Here is a 10,754-nt window from a genome sequence, read left to right on the forward strand (position 1 = left end):
TACCAGTAAAACACAGATGAGTAATGTACATTTTAACATAAGTGATGTGGATTGAGCAATCTTTTTTTTTATTCTGGCAGAACAATAAATCTTTTTCCAATCTTGATGACTTGGGTTTCAGTTTATTATCGTCCCTGCAGCTTTTATCATAATGAAGTGGCCCGAGGTGACCTCACAGCTCATGATCTCATGTGGTTGTGTTGCTCTGACCTTTGACCTTCTCCTTGAATCAAACTACACTCAAGTCACTCTGTGCTTATTGTCTGTGAAGTGATGCCGGTGTCCGATTGACTCGATTAAGAGGAAAAAGACACCGAATGTAGCCAATGGGAGACGTTCTTAAATACATTCTTCTAACAAATATGGTAATAAGGACACAAATCAATGACAAACACATAATTCAACACATTCTATGGAACAAATGTCACAGGTTTCATCCATGTCATATATTTCATGGAGTTGTTACTTCATTCTATAGATTTCCTTGTTCTCTTTGTATTCATTCTGGTTTTTGTTCAACTGTATGTTTCTGTTTGCAGTATCTGACTCGTATGAGACATGATGTGATGAGACACTGCAAGTTGCAGCCATTTTTATATTTCAGGAGCTAAAAAATTTAGATTTTAAAATAAAGATCCTTATACAAGACACAGACGTATGTATATATTTTCCCTTTACCTGTGTTTGTGTTAGAGTGATTGGATATTTTACTTTGTACTTTGAATGCTGCCCAATCCGGACAAAACCTATTATTCAATCCAGTTTTCAACCTGTTAAAATGAATGACAATATTTAGATTGAAACATTGACAGAATCATTTTAATCACATCTTATATCACTTTTCTATTCTGGATTTCCTCCAGTATTTCACCGACTGTCTGAAGTGTTAGGTTTTCACCTCGGGGATAATTTTCACCAGACTGGATTCTTTATGCGCCTCTGCCTTGATTAGATTCTTTCAATTCCTTTTGTCGCTTTAAAAAAAAAGAAGAGTGGTGTTGTTTTGAGGTATTTATGCTGTGGAAGGGGTGGGGGGGGGCGGTTAGCCTGTATTAGTTTGAGCTGCACAAGTTGACACAAGTTCTTATTTTCCTGGAATTTGTTGCACAGTGGTGCTCAGCAGTCAGGCCGGCAGTTGTGTTGAAGACATGGAGAGGTAAAGGCCAAGGAGGACGAGGGAGAGGCCTTGGAACCCTCTTCTCCTCTTGTCTCCTCTCCTCTCCTTACCTCTCCTCTCCTCTCCTCTCCTCTCCTCTCCTCTCCTCCTCTCTCCTGCTCGTCTTTAAGCTGAGCAGGTATTCAGTGCTACACGGGCAAAGCCAGAGAAAATAGACAAGTGAGCGGATAGATTTACTGTAGCACCGGTATAAATAGATCTGCCTGTCGACATCTGTGTGCATGTGGCAGCATGTGTCAGTCTTTGTCAGTCAGTGCATGTGTGTGTGTGTGTGTGTGTGTGTCTGTTGGAGTGCACGGCCAGGTTAGAACGGGTGTGTTTTTCCACGTGTCCCTCCGAGAGAGAAATAGTGCCTGAGGAATGCAGCGTCGTCCCCACCAGAGATGAGTTGTGTCTCCACCTACACTGACTGCATTCTCACACACTAACACACACACACACACACACAGCCTCACACAAAGCATTAATGAAGGGTTGCCACTGTAAAAGGCTCGACAGTGTTACGCTGCAGACAGTCATTTCCGTAGATCAGTCAGATAAACAGAGTGCCTCCATGTCTTATCTCCTGCAGTGGAGTGTTGGTGGTCCTCTGCTCCTACGTGCCGTGCTGTTACAGTAAAAACAACAGCACATGCAAAACAGGAGAAGTTAGAGGGGGAATAAGAGTTAAGGGTAGTAAATGAACAAATAGAGAAAAGGGAAAGGAGGCAGAGGCTGAGGGGACAGAGAGAGAAAACTTAGATGTAACCCGACACTATAATGCCTTTCCATTTGTGTGAACTCTCCTCCGGTCCTCCATCCATCTCGCAGTGAGATGTTGCTTACACAAAGGGCACATCCAGAGATCGGCTCTGTGTGGGGTTTCATCTGATACCAATGACTGTAATTACAGGAGCGGGGGAGACAGACAGAGAGAAACTTGTTTAATACAAACCGTGAAATGAAGCAATCTCACTTCTTTTTACGGGGCTGAATTATGCCCTGAAAGTATAATCCATCAGGCTTCCCAGAGCCACGCACACTCTCACATCAGCGGGCCTCCTCGCAAACACACACACAGGCCCAACCTGGACCCGGGCTCAGGGTGTTTGGGAGAGACAGGGATCTTTAGGAGTTAATGCAGGCCCTGGAGGTGATGGCTCAGCTGCTGCCTTACTTCCACAGCCCACCCAACTAGGTGCTGCTGCTGCTCGGGGATTTAAAAGTCCATTTTGTGCACATCAATGCATCTCATGGCTTTTAGGTGCGGCGTTGCCTCGGGACCCCTTCATGTACAGAACGACAAAACACATCAGGAGTTACTGGAGTCGCCCTGAACAAGGGGGGGGGGGGGCTGAGCCTGATGAATTGCCGTGCAGATAAAGGCCCCAGTGAGAGAAGATTCATCATAACATGTATTTTTGGCAAAGTTGTCCCGCTCCTTGAGAAAAATAATGTATTCGAAAAAACTTTATTTCGCTCGATACAATGGAAGAGACGGGTGGATGGGTGGATAAACATCAAGCTGACCCCACACACACACAAACACACACATTCACACACATGTAGCGATTTTGTAATTCATCAAACTCCAGACCGTAACCGTTTGTCCCTGCACCCCCCCCATCCTCTTCTTCTCTGTTATCTCTGGTTGTGAAAACATGGCTGCGTGAGGTGTTGGTGGGAGACGGGGGGGGGGGGGGGGGGGGGGGGGGGGGCTGCTGTCGACTGTGGCTGCTTTGGCTCCGTATCTGTTCCTGTGTGAAGACGGGGCAGGTTTCTCTCTCTTCGGGACAGAGACAATAAACAGGGGCTGTTTGTGCAACAAGAGTCGTGGGACGCCTTGATGGGAAGCAGACGACGTGCTCGCTAAAGTGCATGCACATGTGCACCAGGCAACTTGTGCTGCAGTCTGTGAAGCATCTTTGCTGTTTGCCTGCTTCTCTCAGTGGAGGCTGAGCGAGAGGTACGCAACACAGGTGCCAACTTCAGCTGCAAGTGGCTGCTGCAGTGTGTGAACACAGTGCTACACAGATAAAGGAGTCATTTAATGGGAGTAACACACGTTTACAAGCTGCTTTCATACAAGGTTTGCCAGGTATATCTGTTCGGACACTTTATGCCACAGACTTTCAAATAAGGTAAGATAAGATTAAAATAATAAGATAAGATATGATTTAATGAGATAAGATATAATTTGATATGATAAGATAAGATAAGATAAGATAAGCTATTCTTGTAACAGCTCGCTCCAAAGTATTAAGTCTACAAAATATCTGAGAAAATAAAGTTAAGTAAAATAAACTTTATAATGTTTAACATTTAAATATAAACTGTTTATGTAGTAAATGCAGAACCTTTGCAAAACAGAAATAAATATAGCAATGAAAATAAAAAGTAATTAGCCTAATTCTAAACAAAAGTGGCAGTATATTGATAGTAGTAATAAAGTAAATAAATGTGGATTATTGCAAACGAACATGAATATGTTGGGGAAAATACATGATAGTATATAAAACAGAGTATTATTGCACATAAGTGGTGTTATTCATTCTCAGTGTCACTGACACTGGCCTTTCACTTCTGTGTGTCAACACAAGATGGCGTCCTTGTAGCAGAAAGTTGATAAACTGTAATGCTACCAGACATGGCACGCTGCACTGAGAGGACGAATCATAACAATGACCAAAATAAGTATGTTAAATATAAAAGAAAGAGAATTGAATTTTACAGAAATAAACCGAATATTTAAACATAGCATTTATGAAATCATGAAATAATGGATTAAAACGAAAGATGGCAGAAAACCCAGAACTGGCTTCAATCCCCTCAACTCTTCTGCCAGAGCAGCCATGTGTAGAATATTTACATCATGTTTGCTTATGTTACAGTGAGTGTGTGTATGTCCACTTTCACAAGTGTCAGACAGAGATGGAGAGTCTTTCTATTGACATTTTGAGCTAAGTTACAGATCCGACTTTTATCCGACTGTTCTGGGATTAGGGTTTGTAAACACATTCTTGGATTGGCTGGGCCCGCTACCTTGTATACTTCCAGAATAGAGTTACACACACACACAGACACACACACACACACAGTTAGACTTACAAACGTTTGGAGTAAACAATGTCATGCAATCTTGTTGTAGCCTGATCATCCCAAATAAGAGAAACTCAGAGGTAAGTGCAGCGATGAGGAAAACAAGCACTTTAAACCCCTGTAAACAAGAAGACTTGGTGAGTGTGTGCGTGAGTGTGTGTGTGTGTGTGTGTGTGTGGGTGGGTGTGTGTGTGTTTGTAAATTCATACATATATGCATTCCGTATGGTATTTGTAAGAGCAGCTTGATTTTTGCTCCTACTTCTCCCAGACTCTCCCCGAGGCACATTCCTCACGTTTAAACATTTTTGATTTCATGTGATTTAGATTTTTGACACAATACCAAGAGGCGGCAGGTGGAGTTGAAAGTTGAAAGCAAGATTTGAAATATTTCCTTTTAGCTGAAGGGACAGTGGTCAGTTTAAACCATGTGAGGGACGAGGTTCGGCAAAGGTCACGGACTTGGCTCAAATCCAGGACGTCATACCACACATCACCACAGGGTGCGCACACTGAGCCCCAAACTGCCTCCATGAGCCAAAAATAGTGTTTGGTGAAATAAACACCTGACTGCATAGGTGGCTATATACAAAAAGTACATCATTTAAACAATTTTAATCGACATTGAAGAATAACATTTGCAGAATGAAAAAAAATAGAGCAAATTCTAAGAAATGCATTCTCGTGCCCCCTTTTAAAAAATCCCAACGTGAGCTGTTTTTGAAATTCACAATTACTGCTCGAAACTTTAGTTGAACTGAGCTCATAAAAAACGACTTTCACCTCGTCCCTTTCCCAAAAAACACAACCTGGGAACTATTTTCCTTTCCAATCGCCAGAGGACAAAAAAACACGAGGAAGTTTCGCATCCCCACTGTTTTTGTTAAAAGGATCCTGGGTGAAGTTTCCCCTTCCTCTGGCGGGTCTCCTCTCTGCACCATCAGGGATCATCCAAAATAAAGCCAGTTCTCACCGCCCCGGGATGTTCCAAGTCTCCTGCAAAGATGGGTTAATAGATTGGAGCCACGCCGCAGTCTGGACATGGGGATTGCAACACAAGAGACAGCACATTACACCGAGGAACAACTTTGTGACAGTTCTAATAACATCCATGTGTTCCTGGCATTGGGCAGGTACTGAGAGCATTTGATCCGTGGCACAGAGAAGCGTGTTTGGGTGTGTGTGTGTGTTTTTCAGATTTCTAAGATAAGATGAGATGAAGCGATTGGCGACACAGTGCGTGAGAGAATAACACAGTGGTAGTCATAGTGAGCGATGTCCCACTTGTGCTGTAAGAGATGGAGCCACACAGTGTCGTATTGTTGTGTCAGCCTAGAAGATGAGCACAAATGCTTTCATACACATTCCCGTCTTAACTTTCTCTTTTCCAGACCAGCACTTCCATCACCGAGGCCATCGATCGTCCATGCTGATTGTTTAACGGGCGGCCCTGTCATTTGTCCCCGGCTCCCTGTGGTGTAATTGCACATCTGTCCCTTCCTCTTGCACTGTTTGTCCTGCCCTCCACATGTCACACACAAAAAAACATGTGTCCCTGAGTGCAAAAACACACAAACACCCGTTCTCCATTGACAGCCCCCGTGCACCCGTGCCACTTTTCTCCTCTCCCCGTCCCGAACAAACACACACACACACACACACACACACACACACACACACACACACGCAAACACACACACAAAGACAGAGCCAAGAATTTGCTTGTTAGAAGTTAGTTACTAGTGTCGAGCCTTGTAATTGACTAACCTCTGCTCCGCCGCGTTCTCCTCCGCTTTGCTTATTTTCGCCGGCCCGGGCCAAAACTCTCCAAGAACCGTGAACTTCACGTGAACTCCCTTCACCGGGAGAGACGCGGGGAGAGAGAGGGTGTGACAAGCATAACTCCTGTCCAGTTAATATATACGGCACAGTGTAGTGTCCCAGTGTTGCCGGCCCCTGTGATGAGAGAGAGAGAGAGAGCGTGGTAAAGAAAGGCCAAGGTAAGGAGGGAGGGGGGGGGGAAACAGAGAGAGAGAGAGAGAGAGAGAGAGAAGATGAGGGATTTTTTTGCCAAATGGCCACAAGCTATCTTTAAATGATTGCGTGCTGTAATTATTTCTGACCTCCTATCGTAAATCCCATCACCGTACCTTCTACTTAATTTGGGACGTATGAGATCCCAGGTCGAGAGCAGCAGTGGTTTTGGGTTCACGATGGTTCCCAGTGTGTGCATTAACTGGTGAACGTAGCCATGACACCCGCTCGGCTATTTCTGCTGCAGTGAGGTCAATCTTCAGAAGTCCACGGCCAATAAACGGAGGTCGGACCGAAAACTAATGGAAGCGCATGCACTGTATAGAGAGGCACAAGGTCACGGCACAATGGGAGCCCTCTGCAGTGTTGACAGCAGTAACGGACAAACTTCTCCCATTTTAACTTTACAAGTGTATGACCGACGTAATCAGACCAAGGGGTTACCATGGCTGTAGCCCAAGCATGAACGTGGCCATGCAGCTGAACCTCGGAGTTAACAGGAAGGAAATAATCTGCCAGAACCAAGAGGCCTTGACAAAGTGTTGGAACCTAGCCTGTTTCCTCCTGCTTCGTATTGAGCATGCAGACGAGAGAAGGAGATTGATCTCCTCATCCAGGCTAACTCTTTGAATGAAAACAAATAGGTGTGTTTCCCAAAATGGTGCACTCAATATTAATATTTGGCCATATATATACAGCGAGTATTAAGTGAGCATCTCAATAATTTTGAGGGTCACTTGGATTAATATAGAAGATTTGGTCGCTCTTTAATTTGCATGGTACAAGAGGAATGGGAAAACATTTAGTATTTATTGCAGAAGAAGGTCACATGATAATTTAAGGTGGACTCGGCCTATGTCCTGGTCGATTCTTACAGTATCAAGAAAATGTCCGAACATGGAGAGCATAATGTTCAAATCCTGCCGTGGTGGTTTTGTTTGCAGCACATTAACAATGTCATCTGCACTTATCAATAAAAGCTCTTGAATCTCGTGTCTTTTTGGTCGATCAAGTATCTTTATATCCAGATATATTTGTATTGTTTTTCCCTTTTTCCCTTTCCCATTTTCCCCTTTCCCATTTTCTAGATATTTTTCTGTATTCTGATCAGTATCTTCACATGGACTCAGTCAGACATTTTTTGGGCCCGGGGAAACTCTCTGGTGCATTTGCATATTCACACGCACCCCCTCTGGAAGACCTCAGGAAACTGTCTGGAGCTCAGTGCATGTCTGACTGTGGGTTTTGGTGTAGGAGACTTTATGTTGAGCCTCAGGCAAAGGCTTCATGACAAATCCAGTTTTAACACTTACTGTGTTGAGGCCTTAAGCCTCATGTGAGCTTAAAAACCAAAAATTGGAGCTGACAGAAGACAAACAGAAAAGACCACAGAAAAAAGTCATATATATATATGTATTTCACTGTAGTGGTAAATCACTGCTGCTCCGTGATACCACACTAAAAGTTAATGGTGTGACGGCACAAGCCCATAGACTATATATTCACGAATACAGTATGACATAATGTGTTTACATGGAACTCGCCACGACTGTGAAAACTTTGCTCGGCCATGTCTCTCCCTGCAGGACAATAAAGTTTCAATTGAACCAGACAGTGCAACTCCACGAAAACACCGGCACTATTGGGAAAACTCCATGTTTTAGTTTATTATTGAATTAAACGTTCAGCAGGTTCATATTTCGTGTTGCAGAGCGAGTGGGTGTGAGCGGTGCGAGATAAAAATAATAAAGGCTTCAAGGGCTGCAGGAAAAACCGTGTTGAAACAAAAAGCTTTAGGCTCAAAATAGGGGAGAATGAAACGAACCTGGCACGAGCATTCAACGAAAATAAAGTCCTAACGTCTCCAGACAAAGGAGTCGAGCTGATCTGAGACCAGCGGGGGAATGTTTCCCACATCACTTTTAACGAATGTAACTGAACAGGAACACACTCGCCGGTGAAGAATGAAAAACAATTAAAGGGTAGTGTGTGTGTGTGTGTGTGTGTGTGTGTGTGTGTGTGTGTGTGTGTGTGTGTGTGCGTGTGTGTGTGTGAGAGGGAGAGAGAGAGAGAAGAGGAGAAGCACAAAGACAGCAGACCCAACTCTTTGGCAGAGGCCTGCAGACCCGATGGAAGTTGTGTGTGTGTTGTTTGTCAGCCTGTGCACACGTTTGTGCACGATATCCTTTTTCACTATGAATGATGTGCAATAGGTCGACAGCATGAATATGTAATGTATGTACATGTCGCCTGCTGGGGCCTTACATTTGTCATTCAAAATAAAATAACAAAAAAGACAGAGGCCCAAAGGTCGTTATCCCTGAAATGTTTTACAAGTTCCAACACTTCATTGAAAACTGCCCGAGACTCAAAAACAGGTAAATCATCGAGTTAATGATGACAAAGATAAAGTCACATTTCAAAATGCCAAAAATTAATTAAAGGTTAGAATAAATTACACACACTCTGCACATGCATACATTTTGCCCTCCTGTATAACAATCATTTTTTAATTACCACGTGTGGGCGCAGCAGCCGCTGTTTTATTAAAAGTTGCGTAAAACCAGCTTCACACGACACACAGGTCGCTCACAGATAGCACAAAAGAATCAAGTCAATAAATCTGTCAGTCAGCCGAAGCAGTAGAAAGCTTACTCAACAGAGCAGGTGAGTGATTATTAAATATGGATTCAACTCTCTATTCTGCATGGGAATCTGCAGAACCTTCGGGCAAGGGACCGGATTTTTGGTTAACACAGGTTAACAGTCCGTGTGGAAACTAAAAGATTTATTTATTTGTATTCATACGCAATAATTATGTCCATGGACTTACCATTAACATCTCCTGCTTTTAACATTTCACTTTGAAACCCACTTTTATCATATTTTCTGAGTTTGGTTTGCAGGATCACTTCACAGGGTCACACATGAGCTCTTCTGTGTGTGATCCTCCGAGTGGAGAGAGGGGAGCGACACATGAGTCACATTTCCGAGGAACTGGGACTCGGCCGGGGATGTTTTTATTACTGGTGATGACAGCAGGAGACGCAGAGAGATGCGTCCCAACTGCAGAACTCAACACAAAGTCACAAAAGCCAATAAATCTTCTAACAAGCCCGCTTTCCTCACAGGCCTTGAAATAATTAAGCACAAACTTGTCGTCCCGGCCAAATCTTGCAGATCAGGGGGCTGTGTGACAAACCCCTCGAGGAGAACTTGATGTGGTATTGTTTCCCTGATCTTCTAAATTTGTGTACGGCGACTTAATTGCGTCTGAATGCTGAACCCGTGTAGTGTTTTACTACTCGGGTGACTCCATGCTGGCAGAATGCTTGTGTCCCTCCACTGGTGGCGGGGGGGGGGGGGGGGGGGGGGACCTTTTTATTTGTGGTTTCTGAAATCTTTATTCTAAGCTACTCATAAAGCGCTGAGATGAGTGATATCATGTGGTATCCGATCAACAATGGAGCTTTTTTGTTTGACTTTGTAGCCGTTTATATATCCTGAGATTAAAGGTTGGACACAAAGGGAAGGTTAGAGAGTAACGAGAACTTCAAGCTGACTATTTTAACCACCGCCGATTTCTTTACAACCCTTTTCTTACAGAGGACAATGAGGTCTCCTTGTTGACAGAAATCCCTGCAAATCCACCTCCAATACACATTCTGTTGTAATATAGATAATACAAAATCTGTAAAAAAGTGTTAGAGTGTCTAAAGCCACTGGAAGAGCTTTGTGGGTCTGAAGAAATAACCTTTCACCCCAAAAGTGAGGATCTAGTGTTTCATTCCTCACCTGCTGTTAAAGACCCTACCTGCCGCCTCCTCCATGTTGGTGGATGGGTCATAAACTAAACAAAAAATATCTAGAGGACACGTCAAACGATTTTTTCTCAAAAGATGGTTTCTGTCATTTTAGGTTGTTTTTACCACACTGATGATTGTTCAAGTGGTTTATTTGATGCTATAAAAACATCATGATGACACTGATAGTCTGAGGAAGTGAGACATGGCGTCCATCTGCTCTATGTGCCTAAAGAACATGAATCTATAAATAAAGGTCTCTTCTTTTGACTCACCTGAAGTTAGTGGAGTTGTCTTTTCAAGTCAAAGCAGTGGGTGAAATAAGTCTTGATATGTTTAAAGGTTTCTATACATGTAAAACTTATAAGGGTGAAGTTTAAATCATTAAAGAAGTAAAGATGATCACGGTTAAACCTTCAATCTGCTTTGTGCAATCCATCTCATCATCATAAATCACCTTTTTGTTGCATGCATCATCATGTCCTCCTCTTCATCATCGTCATCTGAACTTCCACCAAATCTTCAATCCTCAGTTCAAACCCTTTCCTCCTCCTCCTCTTGCTCATCAACCACCACCCTCCTCCTCCTCCTCCTCCTCCTCCTCCTCAGCATCGCTCCTGCAGTGGATATAAAACTTCCTTCCCTCACAGAAGGGCGCACGCA

This window comes from Pleuronectes platessa, chromosome 14 (assembly GCF_947347685.1).
Source record: "Pleuronectes platessa chromosome 14, fPlePla1.1, whole genome shotgun sequence".
Lineage (NCBI taxonomy): Eukaryota > Metazoa > Chordata > Actinopteri > Pleuronectiformes > Pleuronectidae > Pleuronectes > Pleuronectes platessa.